Source organism: Euprymna scolopes, chromosome 39, assembly GCF_053919585.1.
Source record: "Euprymna scolopes isolate OS-2025 chromosome 39, ASM5391958v1, whole genome shotgun sequence".
NCBI classification, from domain to species: Eukaryota; Metazoa; Mollusca; class Cephalopoda; order Sepiida; family Sepiolidae; genus Euprymna; species Euprymna scolopes.
This window is the reverse complement of record NC_136520.1, coordinates 58,657,222-58,670,136: the sequence shown is the minus strand read 5'-3', so window position 1 is coordinate 58,670,136 and position 12,915 is coordinate 58,657,222. Positions and strand designations below refer to the sequence as shown.

Here is a 12,915-nt window from a genome sequence, read left to right as displayed (position 1 = left end):
GACATCCATATAAAGTAAAAAGGTGAGAATAACTTCGGAAAAAATGATATGCGACAAAAGACTCACTCAATATCGCTGTACTGGTTTGGTTGTCTTGTTTTACGGCAGATCAACCCTTTTCGAGTTATTTAATGCTGAATCCAGTTATTTTGGAAATAGTATTCATGTTGCATTCAGTTATTTTGTAGAAGGTTTTTATTATTCAAGGTCTTTGTATCTTCAATCGCTAGTTTGTAGTGTTTGGTTTGGTTGCTTTATAGTGTATTTTATCGTTTTTATTCCTGCAAAACATGACTGAGTTTTGCAATAGGAGAAGGAAAATGGTTACAGTATTTGTGTTTGCTACATTTTAAGATGGGAAACCAGCCGGGAAGTGGGGGAGATTTTTTTTTTTTTTTTACACAGTGATCACCACTTATCAAGGCCCGGAAGCCACTCAGGGATAAGGGTTATTGCAAGTACATTACGTTAGTGTGGAGATTTGATGAAGTGCTTACTTAAGGGGGTGGTTCATTAGGAATTTGTTAACGTTGGACTTGAAGACATCCAAGTTGTAGTCCGGTGGGAAGCAGGCAGACGAAACAGAGTTCCACAGGCGTGCAGTTCTAAGAAAGATGTTTTTTGTTTTTTTACTTCCTTATATACCTGTGTTGTAGAACATTCCAAACGATTTGTTGTGTCACTGCGTGTGAAATATAACGTAGTTCCTTTATCGCATGTGTGCGGATGGGCACATTACAACGTTGTAAGCTTGCGCCTACTTCATACATGTGTGTGTTGAAAATTGTGATTGCTATGAGAATGTCTCTGCCGAAGATTTGTTCCGGCCATTTGTAGCGGTCACTACAAGATCACCAATGTAAACAAGCACTGTTTTGATTTATTTATCACCATTTTCCCTACAAAAAAATATTGTGGATTTTTATCAAGATTTGAACACCAATCGCTGGAATGACTCAATTGCAAAATTTAAAATCTACCTAATGAGCAATATACTGCCTACTCACCAGCACATGCTACATAAAAGTTTTAATAGTTTTAATTTACATAACACCATAAAAAACATATGAAGTTTCACCTAAATTTGAACATCGACCGCTAGGTCCTAGCGGTCGATGTTCAAATTTAGGTGAAATAGGATGAAAATGTTGACTTAACTGTGAAACTTACAATATACCTTCATCAACGACTATATTAATGTTTTAATTGCTTTAATTTATGTAACACCACCATACGAAAAAAAAAAAAAAGGAAAAAACAATATGAAGTTTTACCTAGGTTTGAACATCGACCGCTAGAACCAACATTTTGAATCGACAGTGAAATTTACAATTTACCTACACTAACGATTATATTAATGTTTTAATTGCTTTAATTTATAACACACACACACACACACACACACACACACACACACACACACACACACACACACACACACAAACAAAAAAAAAACAACAAACAAAAACCCTAACAATGTGAAGTTTTACCTAGGTTTGAACATCGACTGCTAGAACCAAAATTTTGGCTCAACAGCGAAATTTACAATTTACCTAATGAGCAATGTACCTTCTACCTACACCAACGACTATATTAATGTTTTAATTGTTTTAGTCCATCTACCTCTACCCTACTCTCCGCTTTGAAATTGGGTTGATGTCGGGGATTATAGGATAATAACATCTTTGTTATGATCTAGATGTCGGTGTATAAGCCTTGGATCGGATAAGTGTAATAATGAAATAGGACAACATTACTGCCGAATGAGCAACAGTCATCACCCCCGCGGCCGTCATCTTAATCAGCAGCAGCAAAAAAAAAAAAAAAAAAAAAAAACCCACGGAGAGAAAAAAAAAATCATTTTATTCATTGGGGACGTGAGGACGTCTCTTACCTACAGGTGATGTGTACCCGTCTCTAATTCAACTATAACTAAGACAAAGTAAGTAATTTAATTTAATTTATTTATTAGAAAATAGCAAATATAACTAATTTATTCACGTTGAAAGTTTTAAAAAAAAAAAGTTTTTTATTATTATTATTTAGAGTAAGAGACATTACGTGAACTAGAAACTTACAACTGAATCAATTTCGCTCCCCTCCCGAGACAGGTATTAACCCATATATACTCTCTTCCGCCATTGATTAAGTACTAGGGTAGACTAGACTCTCAAGCCCTGTTGTGTGCAACCATTCTATGAAAAGAAAAACTTCAAAATAGCACTATTCTTTCTCCGCTGATCCCGGCGTTGTCTCCAGTCGTACTTTTTCGCATTTTACTCTAGCAATACCGGTTTAGATGCGGTTGGTGATTGCGCAACATTTGCTTCACTTCACAGACTCCCTTACATTGTCTCTCGAAGACTGTTTTAATTTTTTTTTTTTTTTCCAGTTTAAAGAAAAATACTTTCTTTTTAGCAACCACCTTGACAAAACTGGTTATTTTTGTGACAACCTATTTTAATAAATGATACATTTGTTTTATTGGCACTTGTGCATCCTAAAGTAAATTAAGAAAGCCACTCTTAACATATAGAGAAGGGAGTTTTTTTTTTAAAACGCTTCAGTTGCATGGACGGAACTCTGCTACAATGAAAACAATTTTCTTGTGTGCTAAACTGCACTAGCGTGTTTTCTTATTTATAAAACAACAACAACAACAACAAAAATAAAAACTATCTTCATTTGCGTTTTAGTTAACATATTTTAAATCTTTTTCTAATTTAAATTTTTTTTTTTTAAATAACTGGCATTTAAATTATTAACTGTTTTGTAGCTATATGGCGTTGCCTGGGAGCTTTAATTTTAATTTAATGTTAAATATAACTTAAAGTTAATTTTTAAGGTAGCGTTGTTTTAAATTTAAAACAAATGTTCCAAAAACTTTCACTACACGAGGATTTTGACTAAGAATTTTAAAGCGGGAAATAATTTTCAATTCGACAGTTTAAATACTTGTAAATTTCTTCATTATAGACTAATACCGGGTTTGTACTTTTTTGAATCTATGTGTACAGTAATACAAACCCCTAATACCTGTTAAAATCACACGAGATGTTACTTTTTAAAGGCAATCACGTGTGACAATGGACACCATAAAACATTTGGCGGAAAGAAAAAAGATGTTAAAATTTAAATTGGGGGATCACTTTCGTATTTATATGCGAAACCGAGCCACCACTTTCAATTCTAAAAAAATTCATAGCCCCTTTCTGTAACCCCCACTACTAACCCTAAGTTTGGATGGCAATACGAAAAATCCGTTATGATATAAACGACAAAAGGTGTAGGAGGAGTAGGACTGAGTTCATTTTTTTCAATTAACCAAATTGGTACCGCTCTTATACATTAGCACCAGAATGGCTTTCTAAATTTTTCGGAATATTAAAATGCACACGTCCGCAAAAAGATTGTTGTTTATCTATTTTCTTCATTTCTAAGCTCTTTTCACGGCGTAAAAAAAAAAATTGTGTGTTTTTGTAATGTTTTTCTTTGAAACTGAATTTTAAAAAACTACTTAAAAGAGAAAAACTGCTTGTATAAACGTTTTCAGCGTTTTGAATTCGTTTCCATGTGATTCAATTTTTCGTAAACAAAATGACATGGTTATTACATCTTAAATTGCAAAATAAGAAAATTCATAAAGATTTAATAGGGGCTATAGAGAACAATATTAAATCGGCATATAGATCAAAGAAAAAATTGTTTTGCAAACTTGAATAAGAAAGAAAAAAAAAGAAGGTAACTCTTTGCTTGGTTTCCATACCTTAACATTTTCCGGCACTTATGTTACCGTGATAAAATATTAACATTATTTAGAAAGCCATTCTTAACATGAGGAGGGAGGGTTTTTTGTAATCTATACTTTCAACTAACAATCTAATAATAAAAAAAAAAAACTTAAATACTATTAAAAAAAAAATAGCACAGTAACATAAGTGCAATAAGCACCCATTTTCCTTTAAAATGACGACTTCTATAAATTTCGGGTATTTTTTTTTTTTTTTTTTTTTTACGAGAGTACCCAGTGTAGTGTACGTTATTATAAACGCTCCCAACCTCTCCATGTTAAGAGCGGCTTTCAGAATAAACACTCCAACTTCGAAAGCCGTTTTTAACATGGGGGGGGGATGTTGATACTACGTTGGATACTCTTGTAATACCAGTTTTCGTGTATGCTGAAAACGAATACCGCATTAAAAAGATACGCAAATTAGTAGTTTTCCGGATGTTAAGCAATGTAATTCCTTTTGTAAGTGGTGGCCATTGTTGTACGCGCAAGCGCCCATATTTTTAAAGGAAAATGTAAAGATGGAAACAAAGTAAAAATTTACAAAAAAAAAAAATAAATAAAATAAAATAGTATTTCTTTACATTAGGTACACCTCCACAATTTTCTATAAAACGATGACTGTTGGAGGTTTTCAACTATGCTGAATACGAAAATCTCATTTAAATTTTGCAAAGACATATAGTTATTGAGATATAAAGACCTGTATTATGCACTGTAATTCTCTGTCGACCATCTTTTTACGCGCGTGCACTAGTTTACTTCGCTTTATATCTCGATAACTATGTCTTTGGAAAATTTAAATGAGATTTTCATGTTCAGCATCAAAAGCGAAACCGTCAAAAAGTCGTCATTTTAAAGAAAATTGTGGAGGTGTGTGGACGCAATGTAAAAATTGACCAAATAATGGAGGCGAAAAGAAAATCTTAAAGTAACCTTAACTCTTTAACATGGTAAAGAAAATATATGCACGAAAACGAAAGAAACTCCTTCCCTTTAAAAAAAAAAAAATGGCATTACTTCGTACCTAGAGAATTTCAGTAATTCGATGCAGTCTACGATTTGAAAGTCACTATCTTTTACCCACAACTTTCAAAATGTAAACTGTTTCAGCCATTTCCGGGACTGACTCTCGTCAACATACCGAAATCCTCTGAGTGCCCATTCCTTTACAAGCATTTTAAATATTCATAAATATTTATTGCATCTGGAATTGCAATTTGATTTTAAAACAACAGTTTGACTCGAAAACTTGTGATTTGGGCGGGGGGTATAAAACAAAGGTCCCCCCCCCCCCAATCCCCATTTGTATGGTCGTCGACCGAACCCCCCACTTTTATTATCGGGCCACTATTGAACCAAAAGTTTGTATTTTACCAAACGTAGATTTTTTTTCTCATATTTCTTTAGTGTCAATGGCTTAAAAGCAATTGGCGGGACTTTTAAAAATGCGTCATATTTTGATTTGAAAGAGAAGTATTCGTCAGTGGCTTAGGGGCACCGACACGGATTTTACTCCAGAAAAAGTTAACCTTTTTATTAAATCAAACGATCCTTATCCAGAATTCGGTGCTAATGCACTTACTGATCCGCGCTATTTTTTTTTAAATCGTATTTCCAAGTTTAATTAAAGTTTTATGATGTTTTTTTTTTTTTTTTATTCAGTTGTAAGGTTAAAGTACAGAATAAACACCCTTCCCTCTGCATGTTAAGAATGGATTTTTAAATAACGTTATTTCAGCACGGATCAATAAGTGCATGAGTACCCAGAATTCAATATAATTAAAACAAAAATACAGAATAATATTTAAGGATACGTACCAGTCACGGAACGAAAATGTCATATTCCAAAAAATTGATCAAGTTTATATTAGGTGGATTCACTTAAATTGATCAAGTTTATATTAGGTGGATTTTATTTTGGGACTTCTGGGCCATTTGGCTCTCCGAAGACTGCATGTTCAGGATGTGCAATGCAATGCTGTTGTCGGTTTAACTTACCAACTCGACACTACTTTTTTCGAACCGAATAAAAAGCTTTTAAATCCGTCAAAATGCACTAAACTTATCCAAGTAGGTATGAAAGTAACTTATTTTGTCTTTGGTAACATTTATTTGGTATATACTTGAATTTTTTTTTTTTTTTTTCATTTTTCGTTTTTTGGTTTCTCTGCAAAATACCCTGATTTTTTTAACAATTATTTTGAGCGATTAATGATATATTATAGCCATTAAGACTAATCTTCAAATCTCGGGATTATTAAATATGGCGGATGAAAACATCGTTTTTGTTTCGCCGTAAGATTTTATTTTCTTAGTTAAAAATAAAATAAACTACTTGATCAATTTACGTAATATTTGGAATATGACATTTTCGTTCCGTGACTAGTACGTACGATATATATATATATATATATATATATATATATATATATATATATATAGGTTGACTTCTGGACTTGTACCAACCAAACTTTTGTGTTTATAATGTTTTTTTCTAAAACTACTCGGGCTGTACAACCGGTTGATACAACAAATTAATTCCGTAATTAACACTCGACTCCATTCTGTCCACCTGTGTGAATTAAAAGTGATTTCTTTTTTTTGACTTTTTATTTTGCACCTGTTGAGGCTTCCGTCTCCTTGACGATAATTCAAATTAAAATATTTACTTATCTTAAATTTGTGGGCAAATATACTCACATTTTATTCGTGTTTTCTCTCTTAACCTAAACTGTCAACTTTTTTTATTTCCACTTAATTTTTTTTTATCCATGGCGGGTAAACATTTTACATTTTACACACGCGCTGTCAACAGAAAAATAATACTTCGTGCAAGTCCAAAAGTTAATCTAAAAAAAAAATATAATAATACAGAAAAATTCGGTATTAGATATAGTCGACAGATCGATTTTTCTTAAATATCTGGTTTTAAGCAAAACCAGTACTTACTTGTCATGTCAAAAATAGTAATATACTAAAAAATTACGAAAATTCATCGAGGTATTGTAAAAATGTGTCGCTAAGGTTAAAATGTTGGTTGGTTACCATGACAGTGGTGAAAAAGGAGATAAATATGTTCTGTATTCGCAATCTTCAATGTGTTCACATCTAGGGGAAATGCAATTTTCCCGCAATTGTCCGTAAATATTTTAACTATAAATAATTTTCTACTCGATGAGTTTTCGTAATTTTGGGATATATTATTATTTTCAACATGGCAATTAAATAAGCACCATTTTTTGCTTAAAGCAACACATTTTTAAAAATCGATCTGTCGATTCTATTTTAACAAGCACCGAGAAATCTTTGATATGTGTACTTACCGGTCACTTAACCAAAATGTCATATTCCTCGAATCACGTAAATTGATCAAAATATTGGCAGAACATTACATTTTCGAATGGATCTGTTTCTCAATATTTCGGGTATTTGTGGCTGGGAAACGAAATGAAGTCTTGTCATTTAAAAGTTGAGTAGTTCTTATGATATTAAGATCTACATTTTCCGATGTATTCCTTATAAATTCACTGGTCGCCATTTTGAATATTGTGATTTATAAGTCAATCTGGCTTCGTTTTCAAAAACAAGTTAACCCGGCCCCAACAACCCCATGTTAAGAACGGCTTTCAAGGTTGGGAGTTTTTATTTCGGAAGCTGTTCTTAATATGAGGAGGTTGGGGGTGTTTGTATGGTTTACCGACATTTCATCACCCGACATTTAATCACTAGATATTTAATCACATGGGCTTCCATCACAAGGACACTTAATCACTCGAGACAGAGACAATTAATCACCTCCCAAGAAAAAAACATGTGATAATGTTATTTATGTGATTGTTTTTAATACGTTAAATTTTTAGCCCCTTTGACAATTTTTGGGTTATTTCTACGAGAAATTAAAATCTATAAGGTAAAACTGTTCCCCGCCACCAATCCTGCAAGGATTAGAGAAGAGGCTAATCTGTTTGCTTAATATCAGCCACTTAAAAAAAAAAAAAAAAAAAAAAAAAAAACTTTTTAACAAATAAACAATAAACATAACGTTTATTTTATCATTTAAAAATGTAAACAAACTTGTGCAAATATTTTGTATAAACAACTATGAAGATGAGGACAACAGTTCGCAAAAATGGATATACAGATTATGAAGAATCATCTTAAAGAATTCCAAAAAATAGACAAATATGATGTAGGGAAAAAATAATACCCTTCAAGCGCATTCGGAATCAAGTGATTAAAGGTCTCGATGTGATGAAGTGTCTACGTGATGAAAAACGTGATTTAAATGTCTAGTGATTAATAGTCGGGTGATGAAATGTCGGGCGATGAAAAGACCGTACACCGTTTATACTACGCTGAGTACTCGTTAAAAATACCTGTATTTCTCCTTTTTTTTTTTTTTCTTTCTAGCAGGGGGTCTAATCTTTTGTGTGCGTGTGGGGGGGGTACGTGCCCATTAGAAATGAGAGTAAATAAAAAAAAAATAATAATTAACGAGACCTGGCTGACTTGTTTCAGCAAACGAAGCCGAATTGACTTGTAAACAACAATAATCAAAATAGCGACCATTGAATTTATAAGGAATACGTCGGAAAATGTAGATCTTAGAACTACTTGCCGGCGACAATTTTAAATGTGATATTCGAAATCCCTAAAAGGCAACCTTTTAATGGCAAGTGTTCATTTGGTCTTTTAAATCACAAATCCCATATTTTGTTAAATTTTCGATTTTTGAACGATTATGGAGGCTCGACTAGGTCACTAATAAAGATCACTATTTTTTTTTTCTTCGTTCTAAACTCGACAGACTACACTATTATTTTTTAAGTTAAAACAAACAAACAAACAAACAAAAAACTTATCAAGGAAGGCAGAAGAGTGACTTCATTTGCCTTTGGTAACATTTTTTTTTTTTTTTTTTTTTTTTACAAGAGAGTAGTCACCATTTATCAATGCCCGAAGGCCATTTAACGAGTGTACGATTGTCAATGAGACAACAGCGCAGTATTGTTAGTGGTGGGCATTGGGTATAATTTGATTAAGAGGACGACTCAACATGAATTTGGTTACATTGGACTTGAAGACGATCATGTTGTAGTGAACTGGAAAGCAGACCAGCGGTTTAAGATTCCATACACTAGTTTTAGGAAAGACGCTTTGTTATTGAATTTGTTTAGATTTAGGCACAGAAGGGGGAAATTGTTGATCGTGGTTGTAGCTGGACGAGTGCTTTTTTGTGAAAGTTTTTCAGGAGGGGGGGCATTTGTTGGATATTTTTTTTACCTTTCTTTTTATTTATTTATTTAGTTTTTTTTTTTTTTTTTTTGCTATTCTAATAAATGTTCTAAAATTGTTATATTGAAGATGTCTTGTATTTATTTGCTTCCCCATTAAGTAAATTAGGCACAAGGCCGGTTTTTAATGGGGGAGAGGGGCTGGTAGTGCTTTCCTGGTATATAGGGTTGCGCTTACATTGACCAGGAACTGATTGCCAATACTATGCGTTCTTCGATGTCTGGGCCAAGAAGGCTCAGGCCGGGGGCGACAAGGCCTGGCGGCTATTATCTTAACCAAATTAGTTTAGTTTGATGTCAATTTAGGCATGTAATGAAACTGTAATAACAACCAAATTATTACAATATAGTTTGGCCATTAAATTATTAAGTTAAACTAAATTGCTATAAACTAGAACTAATTTAGTTGAGATAAGGTTGTTTCAATGTCGGTCATTTTAAAGCTGAAAAGTTTTAAATAACCCGTAATTAATTAGAAAACACTATCAGAGAGACCTGATGTTTCCCGGGATTGATGATGAACGAATGTTTCACACTCTCCTATTTTTGTCATCGAAATCAGTGAAATCGCTTATTTTTCAATCCAATCGATTGCTTGTCTGGGGATCCATCTGGAGGAAGCTTGCTTCACATGCCTCCCTGCATTGACTTAATTCACAATGCATTGTAGCCTACCTTGCACTGTAAAGAACCTACTATTGAGCTTATAACATTTTTTATATAATGGCTTGAATTAATTTTTAAAATGAAAAACTCGAGTATCATTGTGCTTTAAACGCACATTCATTTACAAATGCGCCCCTCCCCTATCATATCAAAGCACCTGCTGTTGATTTTATATGCCAGGCCTGTGTAGTAATAAAACTTCTCATGCACTTGTGATGTTAGGCTGTGTAAGGTGTTAACTTTAGTCAAAATCGCATGTTCCTTCTTTCATCGGATTATTTCGATTATCGATACTTATCAAAGACATTCCGATACAAAACCTATCTAAGAACAGTGCTAGGACACAAAGTATATTCGTGTCAAATTTCATAAAATTAACCCAGCCGTTTTCGAGTCCATAGGGAACTCCCATTCGCGCGTGTACGCGCATGCGCGCGCACACACACAAGTCCCTTTTGATAGAGATTATTGATCACTAGTTCTTGTTTGGCGGTTTTTAACAACAACAACAACAACAAAAATAGTTACTGGTTCTGTCCAAAGCTATCCGGTCAAGAACTGAGTATTTTTTTCTCTCTAAAAGTTAAAAAAAATATTTAATTTTTGTAAAATAAAGATTCGGTCAATTTTTAAATGAACCCCCTTTAAATCGACGTCTGTTTTCGAGTGTGCTGAAAACGATATTACATTTGAAGCTGGCTAGTACGAATAAAATAGAATCGTGTTTTAAAAATTTCTTTGGCGGTTTCAGATCAAAAGATAATATTTTGTCCTTATGCAGACTTGCGTAAAGAGATAGAAATCTTTAATCAAGTTTCTGTGCGTGCATTCTTTTTCATAATTTCGTATTAGGGCTTAACCTAACCGAAGTCCATGGTTGGGCGGACCTGTACGAGAGCGGCCACCCCCTAAAAATGCGTTTTTTTCACTTTTCTTCTGACAACTATTTTGTTATCTTGAACTTTTAAGCTTTGTAATGGTTGCCAAAAAATTCAGGATAACCAGTGTTTTTATAATTTTTTTCATTAATTAAAAAATGTATTTTTCTATGGTTTTTAAGTATTTTTCAAATAAGAGTAGACATTATTATTAGTAGCAGCTTATTTTCGCTAGAACTATTTTAATTAATTTGAAAGAAATAATACCGAATTTTTTTCTGTGGAAAAATTAACCACCAATCCTAATTTTCTTCAAGTTTTCAAAGGATGACGCGGCGCGAAAAAAGTTGCCAATTGTATTCTCTTTCTTCACGAGTAATTTTATTTTTAATTCCCAATTTGACACAAGGTCAGTTATAGCATGGATTTCACTCCCCCCCCCTCCCAAAGGGAGAGAGGCATTCTGGACAGGTGCAAAATTTGCCATGATTGATCCCGCCTCTTCATGTGAGTGAAGTTAGATCTGTTTTTAAATGGGCATTCTAGATTAATTGCCTTTTGTGTGGAAGGATTTCTCTTTTACTGATCGTGGACATAAAATGATAAATTGTATTATAGCACTTCATTGTTGCTAAAACTCCACCATACCCCGTGGAGGGCGCAATTGAATATATATTATATAACAAATAAATGTTACCAAAGGCAAGCTAAGTTATTCTTCTACCTACTTGGATAGTTTTTTTTGTTATATGTTGTAATTTATTTTAAAGTGTTTATTTAGTTTGAAACACAAGTAGTGTTAAGTTAGAACAAGAGAAAAAATGGCCGACATAAGACGGTCATCTTGAGAGTGTCGATAATCGCTCGAAAATCAAAAATAAAATACTGGCAGAAACTCACCTAATAAATGTCACGATGACAAAGTAAACTCTTTAAAATAAATTAAAACAAAAACATATCCAGATAGGTAACATTTATTTACTAATTTTTTTATATACTGCAAAATGCTCAATCATTTTTCTATTTTTTATTTCAATAATTCGATTAATAGAGTATAATAATAATAAAAAAAAAATTAAAGTTACGTATATACGAGAAGCACAGATGCGCGATCGTATCTGGTAGTTTTAGTGGGGTTTTAGGTGTGGTTGGTGCACATCGTGTCTTTTCACACCAGGGTTGATTCAAAACTTATTTTACCTGACATTCTTTCTGAGTAGTGTAAAAAGGGCAGGTCGGTATTAAATCCGCTACAACAATGGTATGTGTCGAGCTGACCCTCCCCTTCCCTCCTGTTGATGTTGTTCACTCGCCCCTTTCTACTGTCGGGGTTGCGGAGCGATGGGGGGGGGGTCGTCGTTAATAGACGTTGACGTTATTGAAATTGATTATTTATTGCTCGGCTCTGTTACCCCCCCCTCCCCAGGTAGGTAGTGGTGTTTGAAGAGAAAAAAGCAGGTCGTTTAATATGTACGGTCACCCATCCCATCCTCGCCCAAGTATTTTTTATTGACATTATTATTTTTATTTTTTTTATATATATCTTAAAAAGACATCACCTTCTCTCCCCCCCCCTTTTTACCGATCATAACACAAAAAAGGAAATCCGTGATTTTTTTTATTTTTTTATTTTTTTTTTTACAAAATGTTAAACGATTTTCCATGTAGCGATTAACATGCTTCTGCTTCACTTTCTTTTAAACAAGAACCGATATAAAGATGCGTGGCTGATCGGCAGACGTGCGTTTTTTTTTTTCCAAAAGGATTTAAAAGTGTTGTCTGAAAGAAAAACACTATACTTAAACAGAGCTATTCCTTAAAATGAAAGCCACCATTGAATTGCCCCCCCCCCCCCCAAAAAAAAAGCAGGTAATGCAAAATGCAAGAGAATATGCGACTCTAAGTTCGCTGCAGTGTCAGATAAAAATTAAAACAAAAAGAAATAAATAAATATTTCATGAAGTAGTATATATTTTTTTTATAATATTTTTTTATAATACTAAAAACAAATTCAAACAATGAAACAATTTATTTATGCAAAAGAATGAAGTATGCTTTAGCATTATAAAAAAATATTACTTCATGAAATATTAAAAAAAGTTTTTATCTGACACTGTTTGCTGCGGACTTCAAGTCGCCTATTCTGCTTTATCAAAAAACAAATAATTACTAAAATGTTTTTTTTTCAAAACTGATATGTGAATTAGTTAATCTTGCGACCGAAATCGCGTATACATAAATAATACATAAAAAAGATCCTCTATATTTTTTATTTATTTATTTA

At 33.1% G+C, this 12,915-nt stretch overlaps 1 protein-coding gene across 3 annotated transcripts in view; it reads left to right on the top strand.

Annotated features, from left to right (window-relative positions):
- The first annotated feature begins 1,811 nt into the window (after positions 1-1,811).
- LOC145263789 (spectrin beta chain-like) overlaps positions 1,812-12,915 on the top strand; it is a 532,547-nt gene continuing 521,443 nt past the window's right edge. For all 3 annotated transcript variants that reach the window (XM_080120846.1, XM_080120847.1, XM_080120845.1), the window contains exon 1: positions 1,812-1,942. The gene's annotated coding sequence lies outside the window, so the exon portion shown is untranslated. The remainder of the gene's footprint in view (positions 1,943-12,915) is intronic.